This window comes from Pleurodeles waltl, chromosome 4_2 (assembly GCF_031143425.1).
Source record: "Pleurodeles waltl isolate 20211129_DDA chromosome 4_2, aPleWal1.hap1.20221129, whole genome shotgun sequence".
Classification (NCBI taxonomy): domain Eukaryota; kingdom Metazoa; phylum Chordata; class Amphibia; order Caudata; family Salamandridae; genus Pleurodeles; species Pleurodeles waltl.
The window spans coordinates 31,085,102-31,101,661 of NC_090443.1; the positions used below are offsets into that span (position 1 = coordinate 31,085,102).

The 16,560-nt window shown below is 44.7% G+C and overlaps 1 protein-coding gene across 3 annotated transcripts in view; it reads left to right on the forward strand.

Annotated features, from left to right (window-relative positions):
• Positions 1-16,560, forward strand: part of PRKAG1 (protein kinase AMP-activated non-catalytic subunit gamma 1) — a 242,857-nt gene that overhangs the window by 107,380 nt on the left and 118,917 nt on the right. The window lies entirely within an intron of this gene.

The window sequence follows — 16,560 nt, forward strand, 5'->3', positions numbered from 1 at the left end:
ACACTCGTCCTCCGAAAAACATAAAATGACGGCAATCAGGGATGCGCTAGGGGACAGAGAGCCCGGCCGAGGGCTCGAAACAGACTCCTATGTGCCTAACCCTCTGGTGGCAGCCATTGCCAAACTTGGGAAAGATTCGCCGAACTCCGGAACGCCCCCCTCAGAAAATCTGGCAGCCGGGGGGACAGATAATCCGTGACACGAGAGAATGCACACAACGCTGGGACGCAGAAACTGTCCACCCCACATCCGGCAAGGCATACTCGCCGAACAAGAACAAACCAGACAAGGGGAGACCAAGGACTGGTCGCCACTGGCAACTGCCTTCACTTACATTGAGTTTCAGGACTCAGTTTTTCTGTCGAGTAGTTAAAGTTGTTATCAAAGGGATGCACTCACAGAAGACCAAGAAGGGTGTGGATCTATGGGGATAGTTTTTCACACAAAGACCATGACAACAGGGAGACTGTATATGAAACATAAGATGGAGGGCACAGGTGATGAATGCAAAACTACTGGATGTAAAAGACTAGACATTGTGGTGATCGAAGTGGTTGTACACTCGAGTACAGACACGGTTAGGGCCACATGTGGCATCTTTACATGGACAGACCAGACAGATGAGTGGGGCTAACATACAGGATGAAAAGGGCATCTCCCTGATGAGGTGGAATGTAATTGGGCTTGGTAATAAAATTAAGAGGGGTCTGATTGCCACATACATCAAAAGATTAAAGCCAGATGTGGTCCTCTTGCAGGACACTCGTCTGAAGGGCGTAAGTTGTGGTTTCTTGGGCAGAGGGGTGCACAAGTTATTATCCCATGCGGGCTACACATCAGATTCCTGAGGAGTGGGTATACTAATCAGAAAGTCATCCCCCCCTTCTGCATAGAGAAAACATGGGTAGACCCATATGGGACATACATAGTAGTGAAGGGACTATGGGGTCAGAGGGATATCACCCTCATAAGTGTCTACGCCGCACCGCGATTGCAAAGACAGACACCGGACAAGATAGCTGAAATACTATTGGAATCTGCCTCCCCCACACACATAATAGGAGGTGACTTTAATGACATAGTAGACACACACCTAGATTGCACAAGCCCAACTCCGGGGCACGAGGGGCGACACCACTGGCTGTGTTTATAAATACTCTGGGCCTCACGGACCTATGGCACTCCAGACACCCATATGAGCACCAATACGCATACCTCTCTGGCACCCACAAAGTATTTTCAAGATTGGACTCTGGCCCCAACAGGAGAGGTGAGAGATATGGCGAAAGTAGAATACCTGTCCAGTGGCTTGTCAGATCACTCACCATTATGGCTCACGGTGGGGACATACCCACGGACGCCCTGGACGGGCTGGAGGCTGAATGCCTGGGAGCTCAGGGATCAGATAGTGGCACTTCAACTCCAGGTTGACATTGAACTATACTTTGCAGAAAACATTAACACAGTGTCATCCACCATGATGTTTTGGGAGGCCTATAAAACAGCCCTAAGAGAAAGGGTACAAAATATGATAGCATACAAAAGGAAAAAAAAGGAAAACAGGAGATAGAAGCTACTAGAGATAGAGGGGCGATCGGGAGCAACCACTTACCCTATCAGTATGCCAGATACTGATTCTGCACCAGGAATACCAGGCATTAGCAACCCAAAAGGCAAAATCTAGGATTCTTGCCACACAACACCGTCTTTACGCTGCAGGAGATAAAGCTGGACGACTACTCGCATGGATGGGCAAAAGGGAAGTAGAGGCTTGACAAGGGCGGACACCGGTGAAATACACACTTCAGCACAAGTGAAAGCTGACGTTTTTGTGAGATTTTACACCGCCTTCTGTCGGTCTCATTCATTAGTTGGGGAACAACAGATTGTAGAATAGCTGGATACAATGATGATCCCCACACTTACACCGAAAGAACAATAGACACTGAAAGAAGACATCACACTCCCAGAAATAGTGACAGCCATAGGTAAACAAAAGTTTGGGAAGACCTGTGGCCCTAACGGACTACCAGCAGAACTCTTTAAGAGAAATGCTGCCCTCCTGGCCCCCCAACTACTCAGTATGCTTGAGTAGGCCAAGGCGGAAGGTTCCCTCCCACCAGACCTCCGCAATGCCACCAAAGTGGTTATCCATAAAGCAGTGAAACCTGCTGAGGATTGTGGCTCATACCACCTGATCTCACTCTTAAATACAGAATCGAAAATACTAGCCACAGTGCTGGCCACAAGATTATAGATGGTAATAACTGACCTCATTCAGATCAAGTGGGCTTTATGCCCAAGAGATCCACTAGACTTTATCTCCGTAGACTTTATAATTGGTTGGAGACAGTTAAAAGTGGGAGGACCCCGTATATTCTTATCCCTCAATGCCAGAAAAAGGCATTCTATGCGATCCACTGACACTTCCTGAGACAGGCCCTTAAAAAAATCGGTTTTGGACCCTGATTCATGGCATGGGTAGACCTGTTCTATACAAACCCGGTAGCAAGGGTGTGAATGAATGGTACAACATCAGCGGAATTCCGTATTGAGATAGGAACACAACACTGGTGCCTCGTGTCCCCCCTATTATTTGTGCTGATCCTGGAGCCCCTGCATGCCTAATCCGAGCCCACGCTGACGTGGTGGGTTTTGGGGTTGATGCAGAAGGGGCAGGAGAGGAAAGAATATTGTTCTTCGCTGTCGATATCCTGCTATGTCACACACCCAGCTAAGACCCCCACAAACATACTCCAGAGATTCAGCCAAAATGGGGCCCACAGTGTTATAAAATAAATGGGGACAGATCAAATATGTACCCTGTTGAGGGCCATTTAAATATTAACGACATCCCGAGACAACTACGCATCACCTCGACAGGGTTCAAATACTTGTCCATGTATATGACTACGAATGCTGACAATAGCCATAACTATAACATCAGATCCTTATTAACAGAACTTCACAACTTGGTGGGAAGATGAAGTCCTCTACCCCTGACATGCTAGGGAGGGCGGTGATGTATAAAGTGATTGTGCTACCCAAACTTCTTTATACTCTCCGAAATACATACCACGCTATCCCAGAAGAGGTTTTCACCACAATTGAAAGGCAGGTCAGAATGCTAATATGGATTAGAAAACACCCCTGGGTGGCTCTGCAGACGCTCCTGCAAACTCAGTACAGTGAAGGTATAGCCCTTCCAGATATAAGAGCCTAATCCTGGGTATCACACCTAAATGTAATAAATGACTGGGGATATTCACAGGTAGACCACCCAACATATGCACTAGAAATACGCCAATTTCTTATGCACCCCTAGCTACACTATGTATATGGAGGGCATGGAACAAAACAGCTGCTGCCGGCAACCCAAGTAGCTATAGAAGCTTGGAGGGGGCTACGAGACTAATGGGTGAGCACAAATGTGTCGCCCAAGAAACCCCACTATGGTCAGGTACATACCTGAAAGAAATAGGGAAATTGAGATGGGCGTGGGACCTGTTGGGGTTATCCAGAATAGGAGACATTATAGAAAATGGAACATTGATCCCCCATGACTCCCTCCACAGAGATTACCAAATGCATGATACACAACAATATAAATACATACAGCTAAAACATGCATGTGAAGCAGAGAAACTTGATCTTGATGATCTCCCAGACTATGCCCCACTGGAAGGGAGACTGCTACAGGGAGAAATTGCAGAGAAAACAATCTCTTGGACTTATAGGTTGCTAAATAACACCATGCCTGATCTACTACAACAATTAAAAGCCAGATGGGAACTCGCAGTGGGAGAGATGGACAACACAGATTGGGAGGAGGCCCTAATGCACCCAAGGGATGTGGCCATAAAATCGAGTTTGAGACTAATTTAGTTTAAGATCCTACATAGGGCATACTATGGGAGGGCTTGTTCACAACAATGCAGAAGAGCAGAATCCCCTTACTGTCTGCGTTGTAGCACTGGCAGAGGCTTATTTGTGCACACACTGTAAGAGTGCCCCGTTACACAAGTATACTGGACCTCCATAATAGGGGAACTTAATAAAAAATTGGGTGAACAAATACCATTAAACCCCAAGTTTGTGTTGTTGGGTATCCCTACAGATATAGACATAACCCGGGCCAATTGCTGTTCTACAACCTGGGTCACATAGTGGGCAAAAGAGATGTAGCCAAACACTGCGGTCCCCTAGAAGCACCTACCCTACTGAAATGGAGAGCAGGAATGGACATTTATATTGGTGCCGAAAAAGTTACATGCAAAGCTTGTGGGTGCTCACGGAAATTCTACAAGACATGGACCCTGTGTCTGGACTACTATGGTATAGACAAGGGGCAATCACCTGGCCCACCACAACACTCATGATACATAATGAGTACACACACAACGAGAAGTTTTTACATACACGCCACAGGGCGACTATATCTTCTAATGTAATCCTCACTATTGTATTAGACCCAAGACGTCTTCCACACTGATTTATTGGTGTCTCCAATGAGTTATTGACCACTGTGAAATGTTTTCTTTACATGTTGTATAAAAAGCACAGTACAAAATATTTATTTAAAAAAAAAAAAAAAAAAAAAAAAAATGCCACCGTATATTGAGATCAGGGGCCCTGGATAGTAACCATTGCTAATCTAAGACCAGTCAAGTCAAAGTAATAGCAAAGAAGTAAATCCCTGATAGAGCTGATGGGATCTGAGGGGAATACCCAAGTATTATCAGCTTATAGTCCCATCCGCAATCAATAAAAAAAAATTGACCATTCAGCTTCCGAAGGATAGTGTCCCAATATCCCTATAAACTAATACATACAGCAAATATGTGAAACGCAACAGCTCTGTCAACTCCAAATCTAAAACATCAACTTTCCAGCCCTAGCCTTGTTTTATTAACAGATATGGGGTACAATATACATCTGTCATAAACTTAAAATATTGGTTCTTAGCCCAAGAGACATTGGGGACTGTAGTGCCAAGATAATACTGCTTTGAATTTCTTGCATTGTCAACATAACTTCCATAGGGCGGTCCATTTTACTGCTTGTAGTTGACATAAATCAATCCTCCCTATTACCCCCAGCTGCAAGAATCATTTTATATGATGAACTTATACTCCCCTTACAATTCATATCTATGAGGAATTCAAGAAATGAATTCTGTGCACAATTAATCTCTCCCACATTCAGGCCCAGCAGGAGTGACAAAGTTGAAGAAATCTGAAAAAACTCTGACGAGGAAGAGAAAACTGATGTTGTAGTGCCTTGAAGCAGAACATAGTATCGCCCTCAAACAATTGACCGAGCTTACGTAGTCCCAACTTTCCCCCAGCAGCTAAGCGCACTTTCATGTGTGAATAGTGGGCGATTCAGATTGAATCCTAATAGCGTATATTGATTATACTAAACACCATGAAATTCATTTTTTAAATAGACCTAGTCTGCTTGAAGTAAACTGTATCAGTAATGCCTGTGTGTGGTTTAATGTCTCCCACCCCCCATGGTAGAAAGTCTGAAAATATTGACCCGAGTGGCCATTGTTCCTACCCAAAACCATAGTAAGTCGGAAGATAAATCATGTCAAGTAGCAGGTGGGGACATTTCGCCACTCTCCCAGGGCAGTTGGAGATACTGGCCCTCATTCTGACCCTGGCGGTTCTCTACCGCCAGGGCCAACGGGGGCGGGAGCACCGCCGACAGGCCGGCGGTGCTCCCTTGGTCATTCTGACCGCGGCGCTTTGGCCGCGGTCAGAACGGGAAAACCGGCGGTCTCCCGCCGGTTTTCCACTGCCCCTTAGAATCCTCCAAGGCGGCGCAGCTCGCTGCGCCGCCGAGGGGATTCTGAACCCCCTACCGCCATCCTGTTCATGGCGGGAAAGCCGCCATGAACAGGATGGCGGTAGGGGGGGTCGCGGGGCCCCCTAACAGGGCCCAACTAGGCTTTTCAGTGTCTGCGATGCAGACACTGAAAAGCGCGACGGGTGCTGCTGCACCCGTCGCACGCCTTCCACTCCGCCGGCTCGATTCCGAGCCGGCTTCCTTGTGGAAGGCGCTTTCCCGCTGGGCCGGCGGGCGATCTGAATCAGATCGCCCGCCGGCCCAGCGGGAAAGTCAGAATACCCCTCGCGGTCTATTGACCGCGGGGCGGTATTCAGGCGGCTTCCGACGGGCGGGCGGCAACCGCCGCCCGCCTAGGTCGGAATGACCACCACTGTGTCTTACACCTCGACCTTTTATAGCAACATATGACCCGCTGCCACAGTGATTCAATCTTATTAACGAAGCCCTTGGGGAGATATAATGATATACATCTAAACAGATACCTGGGCAATATGTTCTTCTTAATAGGATTACACCTCCCTAGATGCAATCAATTCCATTTTTTAAAAGTGTCCATAGAGTGATTGTAAGCTTTGCTATAATTCAAATTAATAATTTCCTCTGATCATATGCACAATTGCACACCTAAATAAGTTGCAGACTAAACCTTAATTTTATCCTAATTGAGTGCAGAGACATTAGAAATTACCAATGTCTTATCCGAGTTAAGTTTATATCCAAAGACCTGTCCAAACTATTACTTGCAACTCCACTGCCTTCATGACTGCCACTGGGGATGATGTCAAGATTGCATTATCCTCTGCATAAGTCAGTTCTTTAAGCTCCAAGCGATGTAGATGAAGTGAACAAATAGAATTGGCTAGTCACAGAGCATGGATATAGGGCTTTAGTTATAATGTAAAAAAGCTATGTTGGTAATAGGCACCCTTGACGGGTGCCTCTAGTAATTTTGATAGTCGGATAATCTGCCACAACAGAGGACCATTGCTGTTAACCCCCTGTAGAGCCTTCATCATCTCCCAGAGAGATTGCCTGGATGCCTGGTCAAATGCCTTTTCGTCATCTAATATATTGATCCCCATAAGAGTCTCCTCCACTGACGCCACCTCCAGGGTGGTTATAGCCATTTTCACATGAGAAGTTGTCATGCCTCAGGATGAATCCATGCTGTATAGCATCAACCAAACCAATAATCACTGTGGATAATCTATTGGCCAGAACTGTAGTATAAATCTTAGACCCTACATTGATTAAAGATATCAGCTGATAAGAGCTACAATGTGTTGGATCCTTCCTCTTCTTAGGGAAGATAACTATCTTGTTCTCTCCCCATGGGCGAGAAGCTTGGCCAGGGAAATTGGGGGAATTAAAAAGGTCTCCAAGAGTGGGTGCTAATGTCCCTGAGAACACTTTGTAGAATTCCAAATGAATCCGATCCACTCCACAGTTCTTCCAATTTGCTTGCTGACTAATAGCTTATTCAACCTCTGCTAAAGAGATGGGTTCCTCTAACCGATCAGACTGTCCTTGAGTCAGTTTAAAATTGCAGTGTTCCTTTATGTAGTTGTTTACATCTTCAATGAAGGCATCACTTTTCTCTGCATATACATTTTTATACAATTGTCTAAATTCCCCCATGATTCCCGTCTGATCGACCATTAATTCAACCCTTTTGTTAACCACCTCCCAAATCAATTTGCTACTAGCTCTTTACTCTAGTCCTGAATTCAAGCAAATGGCCTATCTCCTCATTGTTTTCAAAATAAAGCTGTTGCTTGGCCCAGATTTTTTTTTTAACTCTATCCCAGACGCCTTTCTTTAGAGTTGCCTGCAAGACCTGAAGCTGCTCAGATGCCACTGAGACCCTGTGCCAATTCTGCTCTATGACCTTTTGGGCCAGTCTGGTCTTGAGCAAGATAAGTGTGTCATGTCTGAGATTCCTCAATACCCAGATTTTCCTGCTGGTATATGGAGTAATTCAGTGTCTGTCCTCTACAAAGGGCTTTAAGTGAATCCCATGCCACTGTTGTAGGTGTGGAGACGACATTTATATCCAAGATCTCTTTCAGTGTCCTACCCACAGCCAGGACATATCCCTCCTCTAATAACAACTTCCGATTAAAAGACCAGTTGCCTCACTCACCAGATTGACAGAGTAGGTCTGAGCGAATGTAGAGCAACAGAGAGTTATGATCCGATATTATTTGTGGATTCATGTGAATGCTAGCATCAGCTCCAAGCGAGTGACTCATTAAAAGCATGTCGATCCTAGACAGGGACCTCTGCAATGTTGAATAAAAGGTGAAACCTTGGTCCCATAATCTACACAACCGCGAGATATATCCACCAAGGCATAAGAACTAATGCTCTGCCACAGTGCCCTCTGAGACGCTTTTTACCCCCTCTCCTTATGATTGCAGTACTGGGCTCCCTAAACGGGGAATCTACCCCTGGGACAAGGACAACATTAAAATCCCTGCATACTACTGAAGGCTCAGGCCTTTGATGCAGCTCGGGAAATAGTTAGTCATATGCAGGATGGATTGTCCTTGTTGGGACCACAGACTATGCGTACAGCAAGTTGCAAGCATCCTCTCTAAATTAATATAATCAGTCATGGCCCCCCGCATCAGCCTTAGTTTTAACCACAGACCAGCTGGAGTCACAGACTAGAATTGCGACACCCCTGCTGGCTAAATTAAAAAAACAAAAATGCTCAATAGCGATGCTCTCTCAGCTGTGGGGTTTGATCCCCGGACTGGTGTGTTTCCTGCATACAAATTATGTGTGGCTTAAGAGTGTACAGTTCCTCTTTTATCAATTTACGTTATATTGATGGCTTTCAAACCATTATCATACCAGATAAGAACATGCAGTTGCTGGCCACAATGTCACTCTCTCTCACCGGCCATCCTTGTCTAGACCAAAACTGAAGAGACACACACCCCCTCTGCCCCACCTTCAGTGGGATATACACTTTCTTACCTGTACTTTTGTTTGTAATAGAAGATGGCGGTGCACGGCTAGTGGAGGGAAGATACTGAGGTCTCTTCGAGCCAGCCCCAGGCGTACCTATGTTTCAGTGGTGACTATGGCAGCAGCAATGGGAGCCTGGAGGCATAAGATAGGGCTATCCTTTACCCTACGGGGCTGGGATGGGACAGGAGAATACCCCTGACGATGGAAGGCGACGGTGATTGTGTTGGAGATTACTGCATGTCTCTTCTTACTGGTTGTGCACAGGCAGCACAGCCAAGAGTAGTGGGCCGGCCCTTACGCGGGACAGCACAAGTCCTCTGGCGTCTTCTATGGCGCAAATTTAAAAAAAACTTGAGAAGCGTCCTGCTTTGGTGTGCCTCCATAAGGAAGTGCCTGGCTGGGTTGTAGGACTGAGACAGCTTTGGTTCCTGTTTCTTCTTGTCTGGCTGGGGGAGGGAATTGCCACATACAATTATTCTGGCAGTAACTACTTCAGTTGAGTTGGTTCATGGGTGCTGCTGGGCATACTGGACTCTGGCATTTTCTGGAATACTGGGGGTGATTGCCCCTAAAGGAGGGCATGGAAAAGGTTAGGTATACGCTCCACATCCAGTAAGCGCTTTGTACCTGGGAAAAGTACTTTATCCTCATGTAAAACAGTAACTGAGGAGATGGATGAGAGATTGGGGAGAGTGTGGAGGACATTGAAGCCTGAGAAAACTAACACCCCTGGTCAGATTTCACAGAGGTGATCTGCGGTGAATATTCACCCAGAGGAAGGGGGAAAAGGGTAGGGTCGGGAGAATGTGGGATCCGATGATATCAAGCTATCTTATCCACTTCCAGACACTGCTGCTGCTGGTCTGTTAAGTACCTCCCCGAAGTCTATAGACCACTGTGTATGTTCTGTCAAATCAATGATGTCTTCTCTGACATCGAATTATGTTATTAGAAGTGATTCTCAGGGGGCTGTCCAGGACTATAACCTCTCCTATGGGCTTGACAGGCATATCTCTATCCCCCACCTCTACTTCCACTTTCTCCAGCTTGCTTATAGCTGCACCAGCAACAAGTGGCCTTACATTGGATAGGATGGATGAGATGGAATCTGGCATCCATGTAAGACAAGGGTGGCTTGAACGGGCAGGATAATATATTCACAGTTGCTGGATTAAAATTGTGCAGGGGACCGTAGACTAAGCTGCTATGGACACTCAGAATCCTGACACTAATCAGCAGGAGTCAGCTGAGGTCTTCTCTCTATCCGACTCTGGCAGTGCGTCTGATTTAGAGACAGCAGAGTTAGATGCTGATGGAATGGGAGAAGTGGAGACAGTAGAGCTGAATTAATGGACTCAAGGAGAGGGTGATGTTGCCAGAACCAGATCTAGAACTAAGAGAGTACTCTGGGGGAACCTGAATGAGCTGGGAAGGCAGTGGTTGGTGTGACTAAGGCATTAACAACTCAGTAGATAGAAGATCTGGTTACTTATGTATTTGCCTAAGGGCAACTACATCCTGCACAGCTCCTAGGAGGGGAAGAAATGCTCTGGAACCCGGAGGGACTGGAGCTTACTCCTACAAATTCTATTCATCCCTCACAGGAGACTCCTTAATTCCTTCTTCTCCCAGCTCTCAAGCCTGTGAAGATTGTGTGCAGAGGGCCCCATATGTAAGCAGAGGTGACAACGGAGCGAGAGAACCTGAACCAGTAGGACACCCCCACTCTTGCTGCTATTTATGATCTCTTATAGCTTCATAGAGAGGAATATAAAAAGGACCCCCTCTCGCTAAAGATGGCACACTTAAAGATGCAAGTTATCTAAAAATATGGTCACTCTTCATACATGGCTTGGAGACCTGGCGGCACTGCAGGCTACCCTATAGGAGACTGTAGAGGAGAACACAACAGCCAGCCATAAACACAAGCTTCAAGTAGATTATTTAACTGCAAAATTGGAGGACTTGAAAAGTCGATTGTGAAGGAATAACTGTGCTAAGCATCCCAAAGGGCAGCGAGGGACTTGACCCAAGAAGTTTTATTGTCTGTCTGTTCAGAGAGGCTTTTCCGTCCTTAAGTGACTGTAATATAGACTCAGTGGTTCAAAGGGCACACTGTTATCCTTTTCGGCAGCCCAGGAACATGGGGACTACCCCCTCTGGCTATCTTAATTTATGTCGGAAACTTTATTCTGTAGCAAGAGATTTACCAGGTAGCATACCGACTCCTCCAATCAAAACATATGGGATTGAATTCTTCCTGAGGTCTGATTTTTGCCATGAAACCGTGGCCAGCCCCTGGCAGCTGCGTGAACTTATTCCTCCTTTTCAGAAAGGGGGGGCTACGGTTTCACTGTTAGAGCCTGACAATCGCCCGATTATATTTGAAGGACAGACATATTGTTAAAGCTAAAAAAAATACTGAATCTGTGGTGTTCTGCTATGTGATAACTCTTGAAAAGATGATTGTATTGATATGACTCACTGTGTCACTGTGGAGTTTTTCGCTCTTTCCTTTTGGTGTAGTCAGAGCAACTGGGTCTCCCTGTTGCTGTGTGTTTTCTATCTCAGTCTTCATTTGGTGTTTTGCATCTTCACTAAATACTTTTTGTTTTCAGTGGTCAATTCCATTGAGGCTAGTCTGGATTGGACCTTCTCGGGTGTGAGGGGCTTTGGTGTCTAACCTAGCGGGGTCAGGGTAAGGGGGTGGGGTCACTAGTAAGAATGTGAAGTCATTCACAGAAAGGAATGGAAGGGGAAACTTCACATCAACAAAAAAAATTAGAGGTTTTCCTTTTGGAAAGATGAATACAGCTGCCGGTGATTTCAATTACATTAAATGGAGGAGGCATATTTGGCACTGAGTTGGGGTAGAGCACTTTAATAGTATAGTGTGTGTTTGGTATTGTACTGCAGCATGTGATTTAATTTGTAATCTGTGGTGGGGATATATGTGGATGGGCTGGAGGTCTGCAAGTGTGCGTATGCATTTGTGTAACTGTGCAGTATGGTGTTAGAATACAGCTTGTGATTTCATGTCTGTTTAGTTGTGGTGCTCTTGAAATCTTTTCCGCATATTGTGAACTTTTCCAAGCTTACAGCTGATGCTAATTGTAAATTTGTGGGAGTAGAGAGGTCAGTTAATGCCAACCAGCTGAGTCGATATCTTATCAATGTTAGATCAGTGGTTGAGCACAAAGTGTAGTTTGCTGATTTTCTTACCTTTCATAATCTGGATCTGGTCTTTGTTACCAAGACATGGGCCAAAGAGGTCTCGACCCAAATCTTGTTAATGCGGTGCCCTCCAATTATGTCACTGCGAGAGAGGACAGGGTAGGTAGACCAGGGGGGCGGTGGAGTGGTATTCAAATCCTATTACCAGTGCCTGCTGGATTCCGACCTAAATAATAAAACCTGTGAAGCAGTGTTCTTCAAAGTTAAGTTATCAGCCGTTAACTCATTCTCAGGTGTACTGGGATATAAGCACCTAGGGCCAAGATCCCCTTTTCCATCTGAGATTAGTAAAAATGATTAACTATTCTTGGAGATTTCAACTTCCATCTTGAAGATACAGCCAGCAAAGACTCATTAGCACTTATTGAGCCTCTCTCGGAAATGGGTTTGACCCAATTGGTGTTAGCCCTACACATGAGATAGGTCACATGCTAGATGGTATATTTTATAATGACCCTAGAATATATTTCCAGTATGTCCTTCCTCTTAGCTGGTCTGATCATGGGGCAGTAGGTTGTTCGCTTACTGTCCAGCCTTTAGCTAGGAGTTGTTACCCAACTAGTAGTAAACTAGGGAGTGGAAACTGGAAGAGAGTAACTTCCGATGTTCTGATTTAAAACGTTAGAAAGTATGTCTCTTAAGTTCTCAGAAGATGGAGATAAGGAAGCAGTGTAGTTTGCAGCCTGGTTGAATGAGGCTGCAAATAGGGTTGCTCCTATCAGGGAAACCAAACTAAGTAGGTCTGCCCCTTCATACCGTTTTTTAAAATAAAAGGTTAAGAACTCTTAGACAGGCCTGCCGCCGCCAATAGCATAATCTGGAGCCAAAACCTTGAAGATCAAGAAAAACAAGCATATGCAAGAAAAATAAGGGAGTATGAGTTGGCTATTAATCAGGAGAAGCTCTTGTATTGTTCTCAGACAAAATGAAGCTACTACATCCTCTAGAGAGCTCTTTAAGGTGGTGCAGTAGCTCTTTGCCCCTCTGTTAGCTGGCGAATCCGAGGGTTTGCAAGTTTTCTGCTATCAACTGGCAACCTTTTTCCATAGTAAAATTACTGACATTTATGAGGGTTTGGAGTCTGCTAAACATAAGAATATTCTTAGCCCTCGAATGGCTAAAGAAAGTCTAGTGTCAGAATTGTTGAAGCCTCAGAGACTTGTGAACCAATAGATGAAGTTACTTTAGGTATTTCTACCAATTAACCCCGACAGAATGGAACAATATATTCTCAGCTCGAAATCAGGTTTACCCTTGGAACCATGTGGTCTGTCTATTTTGCACATGGGAGCAGGCATAGTAGCAGGTCCTCTCATGACCTTGATGAAAAAGTAATTACGAGAGGCTGTTTTCCACGATATTGGAAGGAAGCTATTATTAATCTTGTTTTTAAAGAAGCCTAAGCTAGACAACAATGATTGTAAAAAGTATAGTCCAGTCTCACTACTTCCACTGCCTGCTAAGATCTTGGAGAAACATCTGAATTACCACCTGATGAAAGGAGCAGGGGTTGGCTGGACAACTCATTGTTCGGGTTTCGTAAATATCATGGCACTAAAACTGCTTTGGTCTCGGCCACTGACTGCATCAGACGTCTAGTAGACAAGGGTCAAGGCGTGGCTTTGGTTCTTCTTGATCTGTCGAGGCCTTTGATGCAATCTCCCCCTCGTTATTGATTAAAAGCCTCAACAGGTTGGGTATTACAGATCAGGCCTTGGCTTTGCTGTCCTCCTTCCTTTCGGATCGTACTCGGAGAGTACTGCTAAATCAGTTCCAGTCAGACTACTTTTCCTTATCTGGCGGGGAGCCACAAGGCTCCTCCTTGAGTCCGACACTTTTTAATCTACATGTGTTCCTCCCACCCCCGTTGTGGCTAGCATTCAGGTATTTGGGCTGAATACAATATCATATGCAGATGATACCCAAATTATCTTATCAATCCCTAGGAATCTGGGTGATACTGCACATCATTTCTCCCAATGTATGTCAACTGTGGCTTCTTGGAATGTAATTTCCTTAAGCTCAATGGGGAAAAAACAAAGATGCTACTTTTTGGCACGCAAAACTCAATCTGGAATGCCAGTTGGTTGTCAGACCCCCTAGGTGCTCTTACGACTCCCCGCTGCGTAGTGTGGCTGCTGAGATATAATGTGGCATTGGCTTGGTTAACATTGTCAGCTTGTTCAATATTTCAGATTTTTTACTGTTTTTGGTCTAATATTGATCCAGGTGGCATTTAGCTTAAAAAGTAAGTAGTAAAGTATATGTGGTTTTATTTAAATCTAATTAATTTGAATTTGACTGAGAGATGGATGTTAAAGGAGGTGATTTTAAAGCCTATTTCAATCCTATTTTACATGGCGACAGATTAGTGTGCAGTGAGTCTAGAAGAGTAATGATTGAGTGATCATCCCCCACACATAAGGTGGTCATGTCCTCGATTGTTTCTCCTTACACTGTTGCGTTTTGTAAGCCTTCATTATCGGTTTTCCCAATTTTAGACAGTTTATGTGGTCTTAGCCATGTCATGCTCATAATGATATTGTATCCAAAACAATAAGAATAAAGGATGTTTTAATAAGACTAATAATTACTTCCAGGACTGTGACCTTATGTCTTATCTCAGCCCACAGGGGAAAGTACATTCAATCTATACTTGCAATAGCAGACAACAGGCGTTAAAACCTGGGGTTTCACACTGACAAAAAAAAGCTATTCCTGCAGTAATGACTAGCAAAAATGATGACTCCAGAGCCAGTCAAGGAGTTAAGCAGTTACGCAGTCATGCACTTAGTGTTGATGCACATATTCATAAAAGATCAACTAGGGAGAAGTTCATGTGTGTTTCAAGACTTAATTTTCGGCAGCCAAGACGGTGGTAAATCAGGGAATATCTTGTTGAATAGATTAGTACATTTAAAAAATTGGTAAACAAGAGTTCTGACTCTCTCCTTCTGTATCCGTAGCACATGGTTATTTGTTATACCAGTGTGTGTGTGTGTGTGTGCGCCAATGTAGACTGGTGCATTCAGGGCCACAGGACCCAAACAGGCATACCCAACTTTCCAAGAGCACTTCTCCTTGTCTGTAAATGGTATAGGTCTGAAGTCCAAACCACTGTGTCCCAAACCTGGCAGCAGTTCAGCTCACTTCGGCTCTATTGGGTATTTCTTTCACTGGCCAACTTAGTCCAGTCACTCTGGCTGCCATTGCCACCACCCCTTGGTGAGCTATCCAAACACCAATGCTCCCTCCCCCTGCGGGCTGTCTGCTGGGAGGATGCAAATAGAACGGACAGGGGTCCTAAGCGAGATGGCCTAGTTTAGGCAGATTCAGAGGGGCACAAGCACATCCAGCCTCTTCTGCAGTCTTCTGACCAAAACTGAAGCATCAGTGAGCAATTGGCTATCCTGTTTTTGCCCTTAGTTTGATATTCAAGGATGTATGGGCTTTTCCTTACCATTTTTTTCTTTCGTGTTGGCTTGGTATGTGTTAGGGATACCTGTGGTGAACTAGAAAGATGTCAAAATTACCATTAAACTGAATTAGAGTACAATATTTAAACTTGAGACTACTTTTCAGAAGTATACTTGTGATTTATTGTGTGTAGAATAATATAACAGAGTTATGTTCCTTATTACATTACATCAGACCAGATTTGTGGATGGAGGGCAGGGGTAGACTGGTGCACGCACCAAGAAAAAAGCGATCTATGCTGTCCATGGGTGCCTGGAAAAACATGATAAAATACGGTGGATGTGGAGGACCTACCCTGGAGTTCAATTGTAATGTAACACTTAATGTTGGTGGACCAGAAACGCAATGTGAAACTTGCTATGTAAATTTGGCTGTTGATATTGTCGGAGCACGATGTGTGCACACTGTTTCCAAAATTAATAAAATGAATTAAAATTTGGTTACAAAAACCAAAACATAGTTGCACCCAGTTTAGCCAATTTAGGACTATGTTTAATTATTCTGGGTCTTTCACTGTCCCTCCCCTCAAACATACCTCTTGATCTCTCGCCCTCCTGATCCCATTTGTGTACAGTCTGCCCCCTCCACTCCTACAGATTCCTCTATACCTTTCTTTCAGTGCTAAAGGATGAGATTAAGGGGAACTTTTTGTTAAGATTTTTTGGTTTGAGCCTGAAAAGGATATTAGCCAGAACCCCTGCTTTATCACTCCTCTTAAAATCTCCCTGAACTTTGTCTCAGTGACATAAATACATTAATTACACACAATCATTAACTGAGCCTGGCTTACCTAAGTCTACCGATACAGATGGTTTGTGCGAGCACCTCATAGATTGTGATTTATGTCTGAATATATGATGCCCAGTTCTGTTACATGATCTTAACACTCCGTGATGTAGTTTTAAGTGCTTATACTATGGCTGATATTCCATTTGGGTCCTACTCTCCTTTCTGATTGCCCTCTGAATAGTTGTCTCTGGTAGATCAGCTGTACTGAAAGAGCTTCATCTTCTG